The sequence below is a fragment of the Pinus tabuliformis genome, chromosome X, assembly GCF_031772625.1.
Source record: "Pinus tabuliformis cultivar Carrire ecotype Pingquan chromosome X, CPIR1, whole genome shotgun sequence".
Lineage (NCBI taxonomy): Eukaryota > Viridiplantae > Streptophyta > Pinopsida > Pinales > Pinaceae > Pinus > Pinus tabuliformis.
In genome coordinates this window covers 86,555,766-86,579,587 of record NC_142308.1, presented here as the reverse complement: position 1 = coordinate 86,579,587, position 23,822 = coordinate 86,555,766, and the positions used below count along the sequence as shown (strand labels likewise).

The window sequence follows — 23,822 nt, the reverse complement described above, 5'->3', positions numbered from 1 at the left end:
TAAAGAAAACAAATTAATTAACCTGTAAGTAATTTCATTCTACCACAATGATTATAGAAGCAAACATAGCAAAGAACTATTGTAGTTAAAAACAGAGGAGAAACGAATAGGCCACAAATTCAAGAAAGAACAATAGAATAGTGGAACCATCGTGACAAACCACCACAAATAATCAGAAGAAAGTATGGCCTGCTATATTTTATTCCAGTGCAAGACCCAATGAAAGCCTTGCGATAACGAAACAATCATTAAAACTTGCATAAACCCTAGAAGTTAGCAAGGGCTTGAGTTATCGAAGAAATTAATTTAAAGATAACAGACAATCCTAGCACTGGAAAGTAATTCATAAAGAAAAACAATACTAATGTTTCCATTATGGGAAAACAAACAGAAGATTAATTACATTGTCAAAGTAGGTAAACCATTCATAGAAATATCTTCGAACTAATTTGACAGAAGGGTTTCCAAAATGCCCTCAAACCCAAGAGCAATAGAAAATTACATTGCGGTTTCGAAATGAAAATAAGCAATATGAATATATACATACTACGCAATAACAGAGTAGTAACTACCAAAATTTATAGCTTGTGGAATGACAAACTTTCATAATAAAAGATTTGTACCATAGGCAGTTGACAATTAAAATAAGTCCAACAGAGAAATTTATGAACACGAAGCTCTACAGCTAAATAGAGTCAAATATCCAGGAAGGGATTTACACAGTTATACAATCGTCCTTTAAAACATTACACCATGAGTTCTTCGCTTCAAGACGATGGATTTTGAAATTAAAAATAACCACAGACTCTGTAAGATCATATAATAACAACTTTAGGGCCATCCCTGTAAAACCTGCATACCCGGTAGAAACGCCGAGGACCCTGATGTCATGATGATGAATTGAAAAGATCCTAAGGGTTTTGTCCAAGAGCCGAACCAACCTGCAATAAAACAAGCATAGGATTTATACTATAACATCCTTGCATTTTTGAAAATAGTAAACAAGGAAAGGAGCAGTGAGGATTTTGATAGAGGATGTCACCAACAGATGGGTACCTATTTGAGTGTCGAACCATGCAAGCCAACCCTCTCCAGAGAAATATGCGAACTAGAAACTGGCTACAACAACCAGAAAATGTAGTTCAGCCCAGTAAAAAACTCTGATGAATTGGAATTCGAACTAGGACCCGTGAAAAGAAATTCTCAGGTTAGAATTCTCTTACCAGAAAGGAGGCTGCCGAACTAGCCAGAGGACCAGGAGAGTGTTCAGCAGAGATACCAAATGACGAATTTTCCCTTACAGGCCACACTATGTCCATCAAGTTGAAACTCCAGTCGTTCGATCTGGAGGAGGACTGGATATCGTAGATCAAGCACATTTTCCCACATGAGGAATACAGCTAGAGGCACCATGACATTCACCTCAGAAGTGGACCATAGCCCTAGGGCATTCAACAACCTGAGAACTATTAATGTCACTGTAAGGTTGAGTTATGATAGTAAATACATAATTTGTATAGTTAATATGAATAAGATATGGTGGGATTACAAATCACAGTAAACCAAGTATTGGTATCATAAAACCTTACACATGAACTTAGGTAACTCCATTCCTCGGGGTTCAAAACTATGGCACTGACATTTAAATAGATTTGTAATTATTTTAAAGTGCAAACCATAGAAAAGTTTATATATCAAAATGTTAATCTTAATTGTTTTATGATATTAGTACTTCGTATCTTGATAACAAGCGCTACCGTGCTAACTCCAAAGTCTCATCCCAAGCCTTCATGAAATTCTTTGCATGAGGACTCCTCAAGAAACCTCTCATTAATACGGTGTGAGGAGAAACTGGCAACTGTCCATTCACCAACTCAAATGGACTATACCCTATCATAGAACTCTTCTGCATGTTGTAGCTGAACTGAGCTACATCCAAGAGTTTAGGCCAATTCTTCTTATCAGTTGTCAGATGATGTCTCAAGTAGTCCTCTAGAAATGTGTTGATTCGCTCAGTTAGCCCATCTGTCTACAGATGGTAACTTGAACTCATCAACAATTCTGTCCCGACTAGCTTGAACAGTGTGGTCCAAAATTTGCCTGTAAGTCACGGATCTCGGTCTGACACAATGCTCAATGGCATCCCCTAATACTTCACTATGTTCTTGAAGAACAACTTCGTAGTCTTCTCGGCTCCACAAGGTATCTTCGTTGGAATGAAGACAACATACTTGGAAAAATGATCAACCACGACCATGATCCCATTGTACCCCTGCACCTGTGGTAACTGAGTAATGAAGTCCATCGAGACACTCATCCATGGTCTCTCTGGAATTGGTAAAGGTTGCAACAACCCTCCCTACCTCTGGGTGTTTGATTTGTCCTGTTGAAAAATGATGCATGTATGTACATACTCCTCTACAGCCTCCCTCATCTTCTCCCAAAAGAATCCTCTCTCCAATAATGCCAAAGAACAATGTTGCCTTGGGTGGCCAACCCATGGAGAATCGTGGCATTCCTTTAAAAGGTGCCTCCTAAGTCTAGATGACTTTGGAACATAAAGTCGGTTCCCAAAAAGTAATAGTCCATCTCGAAGAAAAAACTTCCATGTCTTCCCCTCCTTCATCTAATTCACTATATTTTGTGCCTGAGTATCAGTCTCAATGCTCTCCTTGAGCTTATTCTGCATCTCTTTTATTATCTGTACTCGATTCCTACTTCGTGCTGCCCAGTCTTCCTCCCCCTCCAATGCTACTAGTTGGCCCTTCCTACTAAGGGCATCTACAACTGCATTGAGTCTACCTGCCCTATACTCAATAGTGAAGTCGAACTTTGCCAAGAAGTCGTGCCAACGAGCTTGCTTCGCTGACAGCTTTGGTTGTGATGAAAAATAACTTGCAGCAACATTGTCAGTTTTGACAACAAGAGGCTTCCCAATCAAGTAATGCCTCCATACCTGCAAATAGTGGATGATCACAGTCATCTCCTTCTCATGAACTGGATACCTCCGTTGTCTATCCTACAACTTCCGACTCTCATACGCCACTGGATGCCCATCCTGCATAAGAAGTCCTCCTATCACAAAATCTGAAGCATCTGTGTGTATCTCAAATGGTCGCTCGAAGTCTGTTAACTTCAGTATCGGTGCTAAAACCATCCTCTTCTTCAAATCATCAAATGTCATCTGACATTTCTCTATCCAACTCCATCGCTTGTCCTTCTTCAGAAGGTGTGTCAGTGACGATGTCACTTTGGAATACCCATCTACAAACTTCTGTTGGTAGTTGGTCATGCCCAAAAACACCCTCATATCATGGACATTCTTCGGTTCAACCCAATCCTCTATTGCCTTCACCCTATTTGGCTCCATCCGTATGTACCCTTGACCCACAATGTGTCCAAGGAACGAAATCTCGGTTTGGGAAAACACACACTTCAACTTCTTCAAGTATAGTTAACTCTTCTTCAGCGCCTCAAACACCAAAGCCAAGTGTTTCTTATGATCCTCCATGTTATCACTATACCCCACGATGTCGTCCAAGTACACCATTACGAACGAATCCAAGTATGGACGTAGTACATCATTCATCAAAGGGAAAAACGTAGCAGGAGCATTGCACAACCTGAATGGCATGCCAAGGAATTCAAAGCTTCCATACCTTATCACATGAGCGGTCTTCCTCTCATCTCCTTCTGCTATCCGCACTTGATAGTACCCATGCCTCCAATCAAGCTTGGAAAACACTCAGGCTTTCGCAAGCTTATCAAAGCAATTTGCAGCTAATGGAAAAAGATACCTGTTCTTTATCATTTGCTTCATGATAGCACGATAATCACAACACATCCATAGCTCATTCGTATCTTTCTTCTGTTGGAACAATACTGGAGCTCCATAGGGGAACCTTGAAGGCCTTATGAAACCTGCATCAGTTAACTCCTTTAATTGTTGTTTCAACTCCTCCAACTCAAGCCCTAACAACCGATAAGGAGCTTTAGCCAGAGGTTGTTTCCCTCGCTCTATCTCAATGCTATGGTCCACCGCACGCCTTGATGGAAGCTTCTTTGGTAGCTCATCGGGCATCAAATCTGCATACTTGGCCAACACCTCGGAAATCTCAGCTGGAAAAGGCGTCCCCACTCGATCATCACCATCGACCTCTCTAATAACTATCAGATATGTCTCTACATCTGAATCCCACATAGCCTTCTCCAAACTTAGTGTAGAAACATGTTGCACCTTGACTTTCTTCCTTTGCTTATGAGTAGGCAAAGTCCAAGTCTGTGATCCTCCAATCAACATAACCTCATCGCAGAAGGGAACAATAACTGCTCTATTGCCTTTCAATAAATCCTACCCCAATATCATGTCAAAATCATTTATCTCCATCACCATGAAGTCCAACCGACCCTGCTAGTATTTGATTTGCACTGGCACTTCGTGTGTCAAACCTGCCACTCTAGCCCTTGAGTTCACTGCCTTGACCTCCACATCTGATGGAAAGATCTGTAGCCCAACTTCTCTTGCTAGTCGTGTCGTCATGAAGTTATGTGTGGCCCCCGTGTCCACCAATGCTTGGATGGTCTTGCCATGAACAACCAAGTCCAAGAAACCCAAACTATGAATCCAAGATTTTCTGTTCAAAACTTCAGACTGCATACCTACCTGGTCTCTACAATTTTCTCCGATACCATCTGTCATGCCCCCAAATCTTTTTTCGTGAATTGTCCAACGTGCGGCATCAGCGAAACACTTTACTTTTTCCATTGTTAAACTGTCTCTCAAACTACCCCTAACATTTATCTTATTTATCATGTTAAAACATTAATGTGTGAAATACATTAATAAAACATCCAACCAACAAGAGACACAGTCCCATGGTATACAAGTAAGAATTATAATAAAATTATGTTTCTTTACAAATGACCAGGAGAAGAACTCGACCGATGTTTTTACACTTTACAAAAATCACCGTCGTGCAGCTCGGCTGATCCACCAACCCGACTGCTGCACCGTTCAGCCTTGCCTGAGACCCAACTCGCGTTTCACTGAACATTGTGTCATGTCTATCATCGTTATTCATCGTGGGCACACTTACCCATAGCTCATGCCGCCCCACTGCACTTCGTTTCTCTATCTGCACAACTCGCCAATGCCCGCAGCTCGTCGTGTCGACCGACGGGCACCCATACATCGGGTCGCCCTGCCCGCGGGTTCCCACACCCGAGTTATCGCCATTAAGCTCTTTGCGGTTGGCTATTCACCCGGTGGTGTGACCTACGGCTCATCCGCCAAGTCTGCTCGCGCTCCGTTTAACTCTGCCACCGGACTTTGCTGCGTTCTGTGTTCAATCCCGCCACTCGTCATGCGGGCTCATCTCAGCCCGCCACTAAGGTAGCTCGACCCGTAACATAGAGCTCCTTTTTGTAGACTTGTGAGATGATTCGTTCATGCCCTTTGCCACCAATACCTTTCTTGGTTTATACGATGGCTTGCCAAAGTGGGGGCTTTGGCCCATGGCCAATCCGAACCAACTTTTGGTGTTTCACCGTAATTTAACCCATCAGCTTGGTGTGGGGCGCCCACACACGGGACCACCCACCCATATAAGTCCGTTGCTTTCAACACTTAGCCATTTCACAAAATGACTTTTCACATGTCGCTCTCCCACTCGCCCAGCTAGCTCGTCACCTCGTTCGGGCACGCGCCCAACTCGCTGTTCCGTTCGCCCAGCTCGACGCCCGCCCATCGTGTGCTTGTCGCCAACTTTCACCAAAACTTGGTTAAACGCACCTGGTGGGTGCACCGGACTCGCTCGAACACACCTATGACTCATGGGCATTACAACTACCGTCCTAAAGAAGCTTCACATAGTGCCATTGTCCTACGCTTCTTTATGAGCTACATGTATCTCTCTACCAAGGCAACTATGATTGATTAATGATTGTGGTTGTATATGTACATCATTAAAGATAAGTAAGTATATTATCCAGCAATAAGCATTTATGATCAATATTGAATGCATATATGTGTGGTTGTATATTTCCATCCTTGAATTTAAATGAATAAATTATCCAACAATAACAATACACATTAATAGACCAATAACACCCTAAATATTGGTTGCCTCTCTACCAATGCAGTACACAAAATAAAGTCAAGTAACCCAAAGTCCTTTTATATTAGACTGAGTTTTTATTTTCCCCTGCTCATGAATTTTCCCCTCACATTCCAACATCTGCCCTTATAAATTGGCATTCACATATCTCCCATAACATCCCTGCAAGGCTACGAATTCGCAAATAGGTTGCCATTGGAGAGCTTATTCCATAAGCAAAAATGGCTGCTTTGATGAAGTGTTTCGTGCATACTGCTTTAATGGTGTTTATTATGTCTTTGATCACTGATGCCACCACCGGCCTGAAGCTAAGCCCCACCTTTTATGCCAAGTCTTGTCCGACAGCGCTGTCAATCGTGCTAGCCGCGGTGAAGCAGGCGGTTGCCAAAGAGAAACGCATGGGGGCGTCGCTTCTCCACCTTCAATTCCACGACTGCTTCGTTAATGTAAGTGCAACAATTCATATTATTATTATTGATTGAACTAGCTTGACAACGGTCATTCATGGTGATATTTTGATTTAGAGGTAGCTCATGAATACTCTTTCATTTCTTGTTCCAGGGCTGCGATGGGTCCGTCCTGTTGGACAATTCCATGACCTTCACTAGCAAGAATTACGCCATTCCCAATAACAATTCGGCAAGGGGCTTCGAGGCGATCGATCCCATAAAGAACCAACTCGAAAATGCATGCAGCGGTTTCGTGTCATGCACAGATATTATAGCCATTGCTGCTCGTGATTCTGTTGTTGAAGTAACCCCGATTAACCTTGCTCCGCCATGTTATTATTTCTGTATGAATCATCTCTAAAATCTACAATAATCTGGTCACTTCATTTAATATTTAGTATGTCTGTTAAAAATTTACCTGACAGCTGGGTGGACCTTGGTGGGCTGTGAGGTTGGGTCAGCGAGACTCGACAACAGTGAACTTTAGCAATGCAAACACTAACATTCCACCTCCCACTTCCAATCTGACCAACCTAATTTCATTATTCCAAGAACAGGGCCTCTCCGAAAAGGAAATGGTCACACTATTTGGTAATCATAATATTGTTTATATTTTTCATTTATGATAAGGAGTAGGTATTTTATTTTTCATTTATGATATTTAGATGAAGATATATCTCTTCAAAAAACAAAGATACAATTAATCATAAAAAAACATGAAGAATTTGTTGGAACTACTACACACTTACATGCGGACTCTTAGTTAGAGCATGGGACTACATGCAAGATTCCTTTTGCACGATTTACTTCTTGATTTGCTCCTTCTTTAACTCCGCAACTGGTTAGTTCTTCTGCATGATTTACTCCCTGATTTGCTCCTATTTTCACTCTGCAACTGGCTAGCTATCTCTGGAACTTGTTGTAGGTGTTGAGTCTTCTCATTGATCACCACTATGGTGCATTACCTCGGGATCTTCACCCAGTAATGCTATATCATGAGCATTGTAACCTATTTTCTAATGAACCATTATTTTCTTCTTTCGATTTTCTTTTAGTGTTTTTGCTCTACAAAGCTGTGTGTTCAACATTTACTAGCTAGATTCATCTGTGCAAGTTTTCTAACACATTTACATGGTATCAGAGCCCATAGGTTGCTAGATAAAAGGCGCGCTAGTACTTTATTTTACAGGTATTACAGCTTGGAGATCGAAGATCGACAGAAAAATGGAGTTTCCCAAAGCATCGATCCTAACACCGTACAACTATCACGAATGGAAGGACCAAATGGCTCGATACCTTCATCATAAAGGGTTGTAGAGAATTACCATGGCTACAAAAGTGGAACCCACTTCAACCATAGAGAAATCCAAGTACCTCAACCGTATCGATGAGGCCCACGGATCCATATGCATGTGCATCTCTCCAGAGTTGCAGTTTCATCTATCTGCCTACAATACTCCCAATGAGATTTGGAAAAAGGTTGAAGACATCTACGAGAAACAGGTTGAGATGAAAGGACATCTGCTCGAAGTGGAGCTGTTGTCATTGGATCCACGGAACTATGACAGAATTCAAGACTTCTTCACCAAATATAATGATCTATTGCTGCAACTCAAGGGTTGTGGAATTGACAAATCCAAGGAGAAGAGTCGCCAAGTTCTCTCTATTATGTCAAAGATCAGACCGAAATACTCCGTCTTTGTGTCTCCATTTCATTCAGTAAGGCTCGCAACAGGGAAATCCTAGACTATGCCTTCTCTCAAATAATTTATGGAGTCCCTTATTTTTGAGCAAGATAAGCTCATTGGCATGGGGAAAATCAAACCTCCAAAAGTGCATGCACTTGCTGTGCATGATGGTAGCCACAATAAAAATCACAGATCTGATTCGAATCAGAAAAATCAGCAGCAAAAAGACAAGGGAAAAGCGCATTCCCATCCAAAGAAGGAAGGGTACACTAAGCCCTTCAATGACTCCTCCAGCTCGAGAAGTGAGAAAGGGAAGAAAGGAAACAGATGCACCTATTGTTAAAGAGGATTCCATCCAGAATCCTCTTGGATGAAGAAACAAATTGACCAAATGGCAGAAATCCTTCAGAAGCACAACCTTGGGGACCACATCCCTCAGGGTGCCAAGAAGAAAACTAAGGATCCGCCGCACGGGAAAGGTAACAATTTTCATGCTTTAGTTGCAATTAATTCTTCCCCTGATGCATGGATTATAGATTCTAGTTCATCACATCATATGGCTGCTGCAAAGAAAGTATATTCCTCTTTGGATGCATGCAAAGGACCTCCCATCCTCATGGGAGATGACTCAGCTATTGAGGTCACCGGAAGAGGTAGAGTGGAGCTTTTACATGGAAGCTTTGAAGATGTGCTTCATGTTCCAAAACTTTTGGTAAACCTGCTTTTAGTTTATCAGATCACTCATTCTAGCACTGAAAAGAGAGTGGAATTCAATCTAGATGCAGTGAACATATATGAATTACATAGCATCTCCAAAATTGCAATCGGTGAGGTAAACAATGGAGCTAGACTGTATACATTTTCTGAATTTATTGAATCTGAATCCTCCTTATTTGTTACACATGATGATGATAGTAGTAGGCTTTGGCACGAGAGGTTTGGTCACTTAAATTTCAGGTATATGCAGTAGCTAAGCAAGCATGAGATAGTGGAAGGCTTGCCAAATATCAGTTTCTCCAAAGGAGTTTGTGAAGGGTGTGTCCTTGGCAAACATCCCAGGGAAAAGTTTGACACTGGCAAGACTCACAGAGCATCCTCTCCTCTAGATTTTATCCATAGTGATCTCATGGGGCCTTTTCCTCATCCTTCCATCAACAAAGCAAGGTATGTGCTTACATTTATTGATGATTTCTCACGGTATACTTGGGTGTATCTTCTCAGGAACAAATCTGAAGTTTTTGCCCACTTTGAAGATTTCAAAGCACTAGTTGAGACACAGTTAGAGAGAAAGATCAAAGCCCTCCATACAGAAAATGGGGGGGAATATGTTAACACAACACTTCGGAACCTTTGCCTTCAGTTTGGCATACAATTGCAATACACAGTTCCATACACTCCATAGCAGAACGGAGTTGCTGAGAGAAAGAACCGATCTCTCAAAGAGATGGCTTCCTGCATGTTGCATGCTAAGTCACTGCCTCATAAGCTATGGGCCAAAGCACTTAATTATGCTAACTACATCCAGAATAGATCTCCTCATAGGTCTGTCAAGGATCAGACCCCCTTTGAGGCTTGGAGCGACATTAGACCAGAGGTCACTCACTTCCGTGTTTTCGACTCCCGAGCATGGGCCAGGATCCCCTCTGAAAAGAGGAAAGCTCTTGATCCACAAAGCATTGAGTGCATCTTTGTTGGATACCCTGATGGTGTGAAGGGATACCGACTCCTGATTCCCTCTACGGACAAGCTCATCATTGAGCGAAGTGTCAAATTTGAGGAAAGTCTCTCGCATGCACCTCAATCGCCACATGCAGACAACTTTTATCTACCTCATGTCCAAGATGATGACTTACTACACTCAGATGCAGATGCAGATACAGAGCATGCAGATGCCAAGGTAGAGCATGAAGATGCAGAGACAGAGTCTTGATATACAAATCTAGTGCATGCAAATGATGATCCACATCCAAGTCCATATCGGGCTTCCAGCAGTGAATCATATTCCCCTGTCATAAATCAAAGAACAAGGAGCTTATGTGAGATATATGCACAAGACCACCCGGCTGCTAAAAATGGTCTTGTGGGGGATAATTCTGATCTGCAGAGGAGTAGCTCAGAGTTTATCGAGCCTCCTCTTGTCCTCACTGCCACTGAACCATCACCATCTTGGCATTGTCATTTGGTTCAGTCTTCTGATCCACAGTCTTATGCTGAGGCTGCTAGGCATCCATCTTGGGAGTCCGCCATGGAGGAGAAGTATAACTCCCTCCTCGAGAACTAGACTTGGGATCTGGTCCCCCTTCCTTCAGGAAGGAAACTTGTCCGATGCAAATGGGTCTACAGGACCAAGAGTGCTGTAGATGGGCAAATCACCAGACGGAAATCAAGGCTAGTAGCCAAAGGCTTCCAACAAGTGCATGGCATTGATTATGACGAGACCTTTGCTCGAGTAGCAAATATGAATTCCATACGCCTTACACTTGCCATTGCGGCTGCCCAGGGGTGGGAAGTACATCAGATGGATGTGAAGAATGTCTTTCTTCACGGAGACCTATATGAGGAGATCTACATGGAGCAGCCACATGGTTTCATTCAGGATTCATCTTTGGTCTGCAGACTAAAGAAATCTCTCTACGGCCTTAAGCAGGCCCCGAGAGCTTGGTATGCGAAGATGGATTCTTTTCTCTTATCACAAAACTTTGAAAGATGTAAGTTTGATCCAAATGTTTACATGCTCAGGACACATGATTATCTTCTTATCTTAGTTTTATACGTGGATGATCCCCTAATCACTGGTAGCTCAGCTTCAGCCATTGCTACAGTCAAGAGGACCTTGCATGATAGGTTCTTGATGACGGACATGGGTCCATTACACTTATTTCTTGGTCTTGAGATCAGCCAAGATGCCACAGGAATCAAACTCTCTCAGGCTAAGTATGCACGGGATCTCCTCGAGAGATTTCGCATGACTGACTGTAAGCCAGCACCGACTTCTTTTCTATCTGGGGTCCACCTTGAGGATGGAGGTGACACTCCGTTAGTTGACAACACTCTCTACCGACAGTTAGTGGGGAGCTTATTGTACCTCACCCACTCCAGACCAGATCTTTCATATATAGTAGGGGAAGTTTCCAAATACATGCAGGAGTCGCATGAGCTACACTGGAATGCTGCCAAGCACATCCTCTGATATGTGTAGGGCACCATCACCTTCGGGATTCACTATGTAGTAGGCACTGCATTGAATCTCCCTGGCTTCACAGATTCTGATTGGGCGAGAGACAATATTGATTGCAAGTCCAACTCCGGATATTCACTTAGTCTAAGATCTGGTCCTATCTGTTGGTCGAGAAAGAAGCAGGCTGCTATTGCTCTCTCTTCAGCTAAGACCGAGTAGAGAGGATTAGTCAACATCACCATTTAGGCTTTGTGGCTACAACACTTCCTCACTGAGTTGGGCGTCCAGTTCCACCAGCCCATTGTCATCTGGTCTGACAACCAGAGCACTCTCAAATTTTGCAGGGATCTAGTACAGCGGCAGCGGACGAAGCACATAGAGATCCATATGCACTACATCAGAGACTTAGTACATGATCGGGTCATTGATTTGAAGTTCTGTCCTTCATCAGAACAGACTGCAAACATCTTCACCAAGACATTCACTAAGCAGAAGTTTCGCTCTCTGCGCGATCGTCTTGGAGTGAAGGACATAGTTGCTTAGCAACTGTTTTTTTCTTCCTCTTTTCTTTTGATTACATTGTATTTTGAGGGGGGGTTTTCCCACAAGCTTTTCCCTCTTTCCTCAATTTTAGTACAAGTTGCATTGTATTTTGGGTGACCTTGGCCTTAGTTGCCAGGGCCCATTTTCTATTTTTCCCCATAGTGGTGTTCAGGGGGGGTGTTGGAAATACTACACACCTACATGCGGACTCTTAGTTAGAGCATGGGACTACATGCAAGATTCCTTTTGCATGATTTACTCCTTGATTTGCTCCTTCTTTAACTACGCAACTGGTTAGTTCTTCTGCATGATTTACTCCCTGATTTTCTCCTTCTTTCACTCCGCAACTGGCTAGTTATGTCCGGAACTTGTTGTAGGTGTTGAGTCTTCTCATTGATCACCACTATGGTGCATTACCTCAGGATCTTCACCCAGTAACGCTATATCATGAGCATTGTAACCTATTTTCTAATGAACCATTCTTTTCTTGTTTCGATTTTCTTTTAGTGTTTTTGCTCTGCAAAGTTGTGTGTTCAACCTTTACTAGCTAGATTCATCTGTGCAGGTTTTCTAACACATTTACAGAACTAATGACTATAGATCAGTGTATATATTGATGGTTGGTTTTGAGTTGATGTGAAAATATATTCATTCTACAGGTGGTCATACTATAGGGCAAGCGCGGTGCGTAAGTTTTAGAGGCCGTATCTACAACGACACAGATATAGAGAGTACGTACTCCACTTTGTTGCGTTCAAGGTGTCCAAGAACCACTTTGTCTAGAGACAACACCCTGTCACCCTTGGATTATGTGACTCCCACTGTCTTTGACAACAACTACTACATCAATATGAAATGCAAGAAAGGACTTATCCACTTTGATCAACAACTCTTCAACGCAGGGTCCACTGATTCACAGGTGACCACCTACAGCTCCAACCAGACCACCTTCTTCTCGCACTTTGCTGTTGCCATGGTTAAGATGGGAAACTTCAAACTTCTTACAGACACAAGCCGAGAGATCCACAGGAATTGCAGGAAGCCTAACTAACCAACCAACTGGTGAAGTCTCTGTTTAGTAGGATGAGTTTCATCGATATTGTCTTGTAATTTGTAATAGAAGTATTCGATTAGGCATAGGTTTTTTTTAGATGTTTTTTATTAGGCATAGGTTGAAATTATACAACTTCGTACTTTATTAGTGTTACACAGGAGAGAAGATATAGGGTGTTTCTTTTAATTGGAAGAATTTTAATAATAATTTAATATTAAAATTTATTTTGTTGTTTAAGATGTATATATCTTATTTTTTGAATTTGTACTTACAAGTAAATACATGAAGATGTACATATTCTATTTCTTCAAATTTGAATTTGAAAATCGAAATGATGTGTAAATGCTAATTGGATTATTCTTTTTGGTTAAATGATGTCTAAATGCTAATTAGTTTATTCTTTTTGGTTGGAGACTCTAGACCTGCAATTGATGGATTTTCTTTTTCTGAATGATACATTATTTGGTTTGCAGTTTTAACTGTCTTGATCAGTTTAAAGGTCTCGAAAATCTTCCACGTTGAGTTAGTTATCATGAAAAAATTGCGTGCTAAATTTAACATTTTACATGTCCCTGGCTTTATTAACAAAAAAGAGAGTACATTCTGAAAGCATTCCTTATACAATCTTATGTTGATTTGTCTATGTATTCTTATCTATAATATTCTACTTTACTCCATTATAACTGAGAGAGTGCTGGTTACAGTATTGTCTGCAAAGAGTAAGTTTACTTCAAAATTGCATAGTACAAAAATGCACAGTTGGAAGTATCCAAGGAGCAATAACAGAAACTCCACATACAGTTCAAAAATGCACAGTTGGATGTATTCAGAGAGAAATAACAAAGACTACAAATAAAAAGTGAAGGACCTAGAGTTCAAGAGCACACCATGTGTGAAAGTTGTAAAGTAAAACTTCCCTGGTTAGGAGTGAATACCGCTCTTTGAGAGAAGGTTTGCCGCTTGGTTTTTCTCTTTCTAGATGTGAGAGTAAGATATGTTCTGAAAGTTGATTGCCAATCTCCTAGTATGCCTCATCTAGTTGAAAAGGATAGGGGTGGAAAGAATTGTGGTCCCTGACTCAGTAAATGAAGCTTTTGGCATCTTCGTGAATGGAGATTTGATCACTACTACATAAAGGGGAGTTTTAAGACAACATTTGAGACAATTTTTGGCTAACTTGTTTTAAGTTGAAACAAAAAAAACTTGTGTATTATCTTAAATATTATCTTTAACGGGTGTCTCAAAAATTATTGTCTTAAATATTATTGTCTTAAAAAATATTGTCTTAAAGTTTATTGTCTTAAAAAATTGTCTCTTAGGAGACAATTTCATTTTTGTCTCTCTCGAGACAATTTCGTTTTTGTCTTTCTAGAGACAAAACAATATGTCTTTAATATTAGACAATAAAATTTTCATTTAAAGATCACTTTTGTCTCTCTAGAGACAATATAAAACAATGAATCCAGAAATATCTCACCATTGAAATAAATCGATATAAAAAACATTTAATTAAAAATAAACTACAAAATCGTTGATTAATTCATGTTAGTACATAGTGGAATCAAACCAACAACCTCCTATTTGTAAGGCAGGCATTCTTCCATTGAGCTAACACACTTTAAAGAATTACGTGAAGAGTTATGGAAATCCTGAAAACTACATTTATAGCCATTGATTTAAAAAAAAAAAATCTGACACATGATCTATAATCTTTATAAAAACTATAATCATGCAGACCATATTTTTAACTTACTAAAACTAGCAATTGCCCCAAAAGGTGCAAAGAGAGGCGGATTATATCTCTAGCAAAAAAATTCAAAATCTTATATTAGTATACAGTTAAATGTTCATGTATACAGGCTATCTTGCTACAGTGGCATATCCTTGTGTTGGGATTTCATTCCATGTTAAGACTTCTTTTTCTTCATATTCTTCTCCACACATGTATGTGTCTATTATTGTGTATATGCACCCATATAAAATTCTATAACAAAATGTCTTGATTTCCAAATGTAAAACAAAAAGAATCATGATTTGTTAATCCACAATCTGCGATTGAGTCGTTATCAAAGCAAAAGAAATGAAATGGAGTGGATATATTCCCTTGCACATTTGCAATCAGTTTTCCCTACTTAAAAGTTAATAGACCTGGAATATGTTTTCCTCTGAATTTTAATCTAGATAGATTCATGGCTCCATCATAGTCCCACAATTATCTGAGGCCCTCTATGGCTTGGGAGTTCCACACCAGCCATTGTTTATGACAGTGAAGAGTACTGATGACCGACAACATGTGCTAAAAATGTCATCTATGCTGCTACTAAATGCAAAGATATATCATGATAATGAAAAAAACAACAACAAGTTTCTTATTAAACAAGTGGATGTTGATTATAAAAAGGAGAGGATGACATAATGGAAGACAAACTACTCTTTAGTAGCCAGTGCCAAGAAACCATGGTGCACACTCAACAAAATAGATAAGCATAACATGTGAAAAGTTGCAAACTATGAACTCTAAAGCAAAAGGTCAAAGAACTGCTTACCATAATTGCTCCAGCGGGATCTATCCACCAGTACAGAGTACTTGCAAGGATAGCAGCAATTAGACAAATTGTGTTGGTGATCACATCAAAGAAATGATCTTGAGCATATGCCTTCACAATCTCATTAGTAAAACTTTGACAATACATTATGAGGAACAACTTCACAAAAGTAACTGAAACCATAATTCCAACCACCCAATGCCATTTGTCACCATCTGAAGATAAATCATCCTCCTGTGGAAATTTGGAAATAGAGTTGACAAAAGTTAATTCCTTGTATGCAAATTGGAAAAATTGTCTGTCTCTTAACATGCAATACACAAAATTCTGACCATAAGGTACATGATAGAGAAATCAACAGTATGATATGAAGCATGGAGAAGCAAATCTATGGCTAATATGAGCTCAATATCAGGATAACTTTGAAGACAAGGAATAGGATTATAACTACACAAAAAAACAAGAGTACATAAAATGATTCATTAAAAACAAAACTGTAGGACTTAGCATACAAGTAGGTCCCGAGAAACGTGCATGGCTTTTGGTGTTTGGGTGTTGCAAGCCCGTGCTTCCTGTTAATCTATATTCATAAGACTAGAATTTGTCAATAAAGGGGTACTTGCAAGAGTTGATGTCAAGATAGGAGGATTTCTACTAATGGCCATACAACAAAACAAGTTAGAAAGCTTTTAATCTATATTTGAAAAATAGAAAGCAATTCTGCCAGATACCAGAGAATATATAAAACCATAAATGCAGGCTTTGCAAATTTAGTTTTCCTGTGAGGGATTATAGAAACTTCAAATGTAAAAAGAAAATGTCCAAATAACTATTCTAATTTGACATTCATAATGCAAAATTCAGAGTATCTTACAGTGCACTCAGGCTCACCAAACCTCTCTAGTAGTGAAACAATAGCGTGTTTGACCTACAAAATCAAGAGCATATAAATTCTATTAATGTCTAAAATGGAGCCCCAAAAATTCCTTGTTCAAAAAGACAGTTCAACTCGTGAGACTTGCGGAATGATAAGCTGTGTGATCTGTGTCCAGTTTGATATCAAGGAGTTCAGGACCAAATTGCAGCCAAAGAAATCATGGGTTGCATTATACATGTATGAGGGAGACTAAGAACTCTAGTCCAAGATATGACATGCAGATTCATCCCTATTGTTTGGATGAAGTTTGATTTTTGTTCATTCTCCTATCTTGTTTTCTTTTTTCCTACAATGGTTTAATGGTTTTGGCAGTCGTTCCACAACTTTCACTAACTTTGTGTGTAGGTGCAACTTCTGTAGTTGTAGCACTCTGACACTGCAAGCTTGATTCTGAAACAGTTGTTGTTTGACTCTACCTTGCCCAAAATTGCACCGTCCATCCAGAGAACAAATTATGAACTCAATTATAACACAAATCTAACTCTAATTCTTTGTCAAGGGTTCATTCACTAGCTTTCCTTGTTTGAGTTGGAATAGGAATTCAATTAGATCCAATTTATAGCTCATCTTTGTCGGCTTTTCATTGTCGTCCATTATTTATTAACAATCCATGGAGAAGTAAACAACTTTGGAAATTACTAATAGTTATGAGATGTTTGCAAAGCGTCTCCTCTCCATAGATACAATTTAGCTTTGAAAGTTGTCAATCTGCTCCACTTTCTATTTGTTTTTAGTGGTCTAAAAAGTGTTATTATCTCTTATTTGGCTCATAGCTATAACACCTTTCTGAGATATCGTGAGCCTTGGTGGGTTCATGTGAGTCCAGGAAATTTGTGGTTGAATAAGCCATGTTGTAGACCAACAGCCATCTAAGGTTGTGTTACAGACTTCACATTCCAAACATATAAACCATAAAATGGCCATCATATTGGAAACATAAATTTTGCAAATAAAAAACCTGTAAACTCCAAACAAAAAAGAAAGTTAGCTTAAAAATCAAGATATTCCCTCCAAGGGCCATCTAAATACAAACCACACAATGTTAAAACAAGCATCTAGTTCCTGTGAGAAGGCTGATTCTTGGTAGCCAAGTTCATGGGGCTTCATGAGAGGTATTCCCAAGAATCATAAAAGTTTTAATACCTTGGTGACTAGTATTTGACACTCTGTGGGGTCATGTTAAAATATTTTATTCCCGATAGGTGAGGCAACATTGTTGCTTACATGGAGTGAGGACCATCATAACCATGCAAGAGTCACCACAAAAAACTCCAAATGCTGCATGACAGAAAAATATGGTCTTTTTATTAACTTGCTACCTTGAAACAAGGAGGCAAAAGTAGGGAGAGTTGAGAGTCGATACAACCAAAGTTCTAGCAGCATGATGGCTTCATACCCAATTTCTCTGTCAGCAATTTCTTCACCATTTTCTCCAATTACTTCAGCATTTTCCCTTTGAGTCTTAACAAAATATAACAGTGTTGGCTAAATATTTTTATCCTAGAAGGTATCAACAAATTCTTTGTGGGGCCTGTTATCACCCCAAGAAACTCACCTGGGTTGTATATCAGTGATGCTCGTGAACATTACAAACTCAACAATATGTTGGATAAAATGTTGGATGAATGAAAGAAATGTTGCACATTCAAGCCAGATAACCACTCCTACTATGATTAACCCCAGACATGGGTGAACACCCCCAAACTACAAGGCTTTTAACCACCAATCACTCACAGCTTAAGGTAAAGGTGATAATGGAGAAGACTAACTACACCAGTAGATACACAGGACCCTGTGATGGCCAGCTGTAACCAGTTGGGAGGTCTATAAATCTATTATCTAATACACAGACAAGATGACAGCTCTCTGGTATTAAGACAACAGAAACCTGCAAGCAAATTCAACGATACATGCTAAATTCAAACACAAAGGTGGGATGACAGCCCCTCTGATGCTAAACATTCAAAGCACATCAAATAATGCAAAACAGGCACAGCCTGAAACATAGAAGAAGTGAAAAGTGAGAAAATGACAGAAAAAGAAGCTTGTATTAGTTGGAAATGAAGACCAGACGCTGCAGGTCACATAACAGTTACAGTCTCCAGAAGTTGAAGTTTACAACACACTAGCACTCATCTAACACTCATCTGTCAATTACATCTTTCTTTTTGGTATATATAGAGTTTCTTTACAAAAATTCTCTATTGTTCCATGCGTGGAGGGGTCATAATGGACCAGCAACTGCTTTAACTATCTAATATGGGTCTCTGCTGCAATCTGACTGTGTCTGCTAATGAATTACTTTGACATTTTCTGGTACTTGGTTGTCCTTTCTGAGCAGCTGGAGTATGAAATAAAAGACATTCCATGACTAATAAATGCTTGTAACTACTCAAGGTTGTCCTTTCCTTCTTCGGCCATCCTTTCTGTTGAATGCAGTAGTTGAGAAATAATTGCACCGGGTATCGGGTAGCTGACCACTTTCTTCCTTCGGGAGCACAACATGGCTATGGACGTGGATAGACAGAAGAAGAAAATCCGTCGTTGGATCACCAAGATAGACGATAGAGATCTCTTGGCATGGAGCATCGAGTGGGAGTGGAAGAAAAATAATTATGAGCCGTCAGATTTGGTGGATGGACGGTGGAGATAGGAGCTATCGGGAGAGATATGAATAAACAGACGTGGGTCGTCGGATCGTGGTCGGGCAGATCCGACAGCGATCAGGGGTCGAAAGAACGTGGGGGTTAATCGAGCGGGAAGGGCAGTTTTACTGGTGGGCGGTATTTCCCGCACTGCTTATCGGAGGCGAGTGGTATACGTGCACAGCCAAGCGATCACAATAAGAGGTTGACACGTGGACGATGGGATAGGTGGAAAACCAGCGCGATTGCAAGTTAACGCGCGGGCAGGTTTCGGCGGCGGGAGGTGTGAACGCTGTCCGATCTCGGCGGAGTAGATCGGACGGTGCGGGAGCAGCTGCGTAGGTTACTCATGATGAGGACCATTGGATCAAGCGATGCGGGATCAACGGCTGAGATTTCAATCGCAATATCACGTCGACGGATGACAGGGAGGCATAGCCTTAACACTCATGAGTGCGATTTGCGATTGCGATCAAATCGCATCGCAGTATCGCAGCGGCGGAAGACACAGGGTGGAAAGAGGCAGTGGGGTTAATGTGTGATTGCGATCAGATCGCATCATAAGGGGGAAATAACGGAGGCAGCGAGTTAACGGGGATTAAGCGGGGAAATAGGGAAAAGTGAGGACTTAAGAGCTTTAAGAGAAAAACATAGATACGGAGGGTTAAGAGAGTATGAGGAAGCTGAAGGAGAAGAAGGTGAATCACTACTACGAGCTCCCTTTGTCTGCATAAACACATGGCCGATCTAAACTTTGGTCCTCCAAATGCTGAAGTTTGTAGCAGAGCTAACACTGGCTCCTTCTGGGGATGAGATCCTCCCTGTGGTGTCTCAAGAACTACAGACCAACGCCTTCATACAAAATAAGCTAAAAATATTGCCTAGTATCCATTGGGCATGGAGTCAACTAAACCTACAATAGAAACTTGTAAAAGAACATAATTACAATCACTAAGGCTTGAAAGCCTTAAATAGCATAAGTATTCAAAAACTGGCCAACTGATGGGCCATCAAATTGTTTCTCCTTCTCTCAGCCCGGTTCATCATAGATCAGTAGGAATGGATTGATTTGATCCTCTACCTCAAAGAGTTTAGGACATTCGACCTTGATGGGTAGATAGGGATCAAACTTCATTTCCCCTCTGTATATTTTTCTCCTTGAATGTTCTTTAGAGGAGCCTTTGTACATCTGTTGAATAATCAGTGTTTCTGTGTACTTCTTTGTGTCATCTGTGGTCTTCACAACTAATATGAAAGAGGCACCATTGAATTCTTATGCAGGAGACACAAAAACAACATTTGCTCTTGAATCTTTCTTTGAACAATCCTCATCCAAGGAGGAGTCCCATGACTGAACATTTTCTTCCTCTGTCATCTGTATAGCTGCCCTTCTAGTCTATGTGGAGGCCATCTGAGCAGGCTTCAGGAAGTCAAAACTAAGGTGATCAGTCTCAGCCTTAAGCATTAAATTTTGTTCTGCCTCAGTGTTCAAGTGGCAACAGTGAGGGATTGTCATTTGATCAGACAGAGAAACATAATATGATGGGAAGCCTTCTTCTCCCTTATTGATCATTGGGTTGGGGATGATAGCAGGCTGAAAAATTTGCAGATCTGCATAGCCATGGGAAGATGAGCTAGCTTCGAGCACAGATTCTCGGAGGAAGGGATCTGCTGCTGGCTGCTTCTGCTGATAAACTTGTTGTTCTGCAGCTGCAACAAGCTCACGAGCAGTGCCTCTGGATAATGCTTTCTCAAAAGCAGCTCTGGTTAGGAAAGGAACACACTCCAAACCATGGACCTTCTCCTCTTCTTCAAACAACTCTTCTTCCATGACTACATTTTGACAAAGAGTCTTCACCCTTTGATCTTCGTTTACCTCTCTTTTTCTCTGCAAAATCTGCAAAGGCTCATCTGCTTCCTCAAAACACTATTCAGTCGTTAGCTTGGAAACCTCAGACGCCAAAAATTCAATCATCCTAGCCAATTCATCAATCTCAGGCTTTGAGGATGATGAGGATTCACCATCCTGACTTCTGCTTTCAGCATTACCTTCGAGGCTCTCTGCAGCAATTATTTTTTATTCTACTTCAAAGGCTGCAGATTGCATATCAGCCAAAGAAGTGCATCTTCTTTCTCTTAACAAGAGGCAGAACTAAGAATCGAAGGCATTAGCATATGTGAGCATGGCAGAAGTAGGGGTAGGTCTTATTTCAGCTGGCATTCTGCTGTACACATGGTTGAATTTGATATTGAAATTAGACAACAGCTCACCATCTTCTCTCTGCAGGTTCCCAAATTCATCATGATAAAAGAGCAGATCTTTATTATATCCCTAGTGATTTAGGAACACATCATCTAAAGCATCAATGTCTGCAATGGACCTAGGGGGTAAATTTCTAAACCATTTTCTAGCTTCCCCATCTAGGCTCTGAACAAAAACCCTCATCCAGACATCCTCTTCATTGATATCCAAGTTATCAGCATAGCTATAAAAGGCCTCTAAATGCTCCTCAGATGGTATTTCTTCTAAACCAGTAAACTTTGGCATGAATTCTTGATAATCTCCTGCAGGCATGGCATTCAAAGGGGTAGGCAACACTAAAGGTGCATACCTAGCAGCAACTATTCTTTCTATCTTTGTGAGGGCTTGCTGGCCTGCCATAACTGAGGTGAGGTAAAAGGCTACTAGTAAACTGAGTGATATGAATCAATGAAAAGGATAGCGGGGACAAAGGAATATGATGGACATCATGGATGCTTCTTTCAACTGAGGTCCGAAAGGGAAATGAATGACTAAGGAGCTGTATGAATCTCTGAAGGTATTTCTACACTGGCAGAGATACACAAAAAATTCTTTAAGGCTTACCTGACCCTAATGCTCCTTACTACGATATTTTTTCTGGTTAACGATCTTTTTAGGATCAGGCACTGGTCAGCTACTGATTTCTGCAAATTTGTTCGAGCGTGCCTCACAAACTGCGCCAGAACTTCAATGTGGAGTCGCCAAAGGATGGTCTTCCTCCAATGGAGTCGCCAGACAGATGATTACAACCAAAATATGTGTTCAAACCTTGTCTATCATCAAAACTTGAAGCTATGTCGTTCTCCCAGGGAAGCTGAGCTTCGATTCTCCTCTCCCTGTCAATGGCGCCAATTAATGTTATCACCCCAAGAAACTCACCTAGGTTGTATATCAGTGATGCTCAGGAACATTACAAACTCAACAATATGTTGGATAAAATGATGGATGAATGAAAGAAATGCTGCACATTCAAGCCAGATAACCACTCCTACTATGATTAACCCCAGACATGGGTGAACACCCCCAAACTACAAGGCTTTTAACCACCAATCACTCATAGCTTAAGGTAAAGGTGATAATGGAGAAGACTGACTACACCAGTAGATACACAGGACCCTGTGGTGGCCAGCTACAACCAGTTGGGAGGTCTGTAAATCTATTATCTAATACAAAGACAGGATGACAGCTCTCTGGTATTAAGACAACAAACACCTGCAAGCAAATTCAATGATACATGCTAAATTCTAACACAGAGGTGGGATGACAGCCCCTCTGATGCTAAACATTCACAACACATGAAATAATGCAAAACAGGCACAACCTGGAACATAGAAGAAGTGAAAAGTGAGCAAATGATAGCAAAAGAAGCTTGTATTAGTTGGAAATGAAGACCAGATGCTGCAGGTCACATAACAGTTACAGTCTCCAGAAGTTGAAGTTTACAACACACTAGCACTCATCTAACACTCATATGTCAATTACATCTCTCTTTTTGGTATATATAGAGTTTCTTTACAAAAATGTTGTATTGTTCCATGCGTGGAGGGGTCATAATGGACCACCAACTGCTTTAACTATCTAATATGGGTCTCTACTGCAATCTGACTGTGTCTGCTAATGAATTACTTTGACATTTTTTGGTACTTGGTTGTCCTTCCTGAGCAGCTGGAGTATGAAATAAAAGACATTCCATGACTGATAAATGCTTGTAACTGCTCAGGGTTGTCCTCTCCTTCTTTGGCCATCCTTTCTGTTGAATGTAGTAGTTGAGAAATAACTGCACTGGGTACTGGGTGGCTGACCACTTTCTTCCTTTGGGAGCGCAGCATGGCTATGGACGTGGACAGACGGAAGAAGAAAATTGGTTGTTGGATCACCAAGATAGACGACAAAGATCTCTTGGCATGGAGCATCGGGCGGGAGTGGAAGCAAAATAATTATGAGTCGTCAGATTTGGCGGATGGATGGCAGAGATAGGAGCTATCGAAAGAGATATGAATAGACAGATGTGGGCCATCGGATCATGGTCGAGTAGATCCGATGACGATCGGGGGTCGAAAGATGTGGGGGTTAATCGAGTGAGAAGGGTAGTTTTACTGGTGGGCGGTATTTCCCGCACCGCTTATCGGAGGTGAGTGGTATACGTGCATAGCCAAGCGATCACAAGAAGAGGTTGCCACATGGACGATGGGAGAGGCGGAAAACCGCCACGATCGCAAGTTAACACGCGGGAAGGTTTCGGTGGCGGGAGGTGCGAACACCGTCTGATCTCAGCGTAGTAGATCGGATGGTGTGGGAGCAACTGCGTAGGTTACTCACGATGACGACTGTTGGATCAGCGATGCACGATCAATGGCTAAGATT

The 23,822-nt window shown here is 40.9% G+C and overlaps 1 pseudogene; it reads left to right on the top strand.

The window, feature by feature from the left end:
• The first annotated feature begins 6,337 nt into the window (after positions 1-6,337).
• LOC149138502 (peroxidase 4 pseudogene) lies at positions 6,338-7,191 on the top strand (annotated as a pseudogene).
• Positions 7,192-23,822: the final 16,631 nt, after the last annotated feature.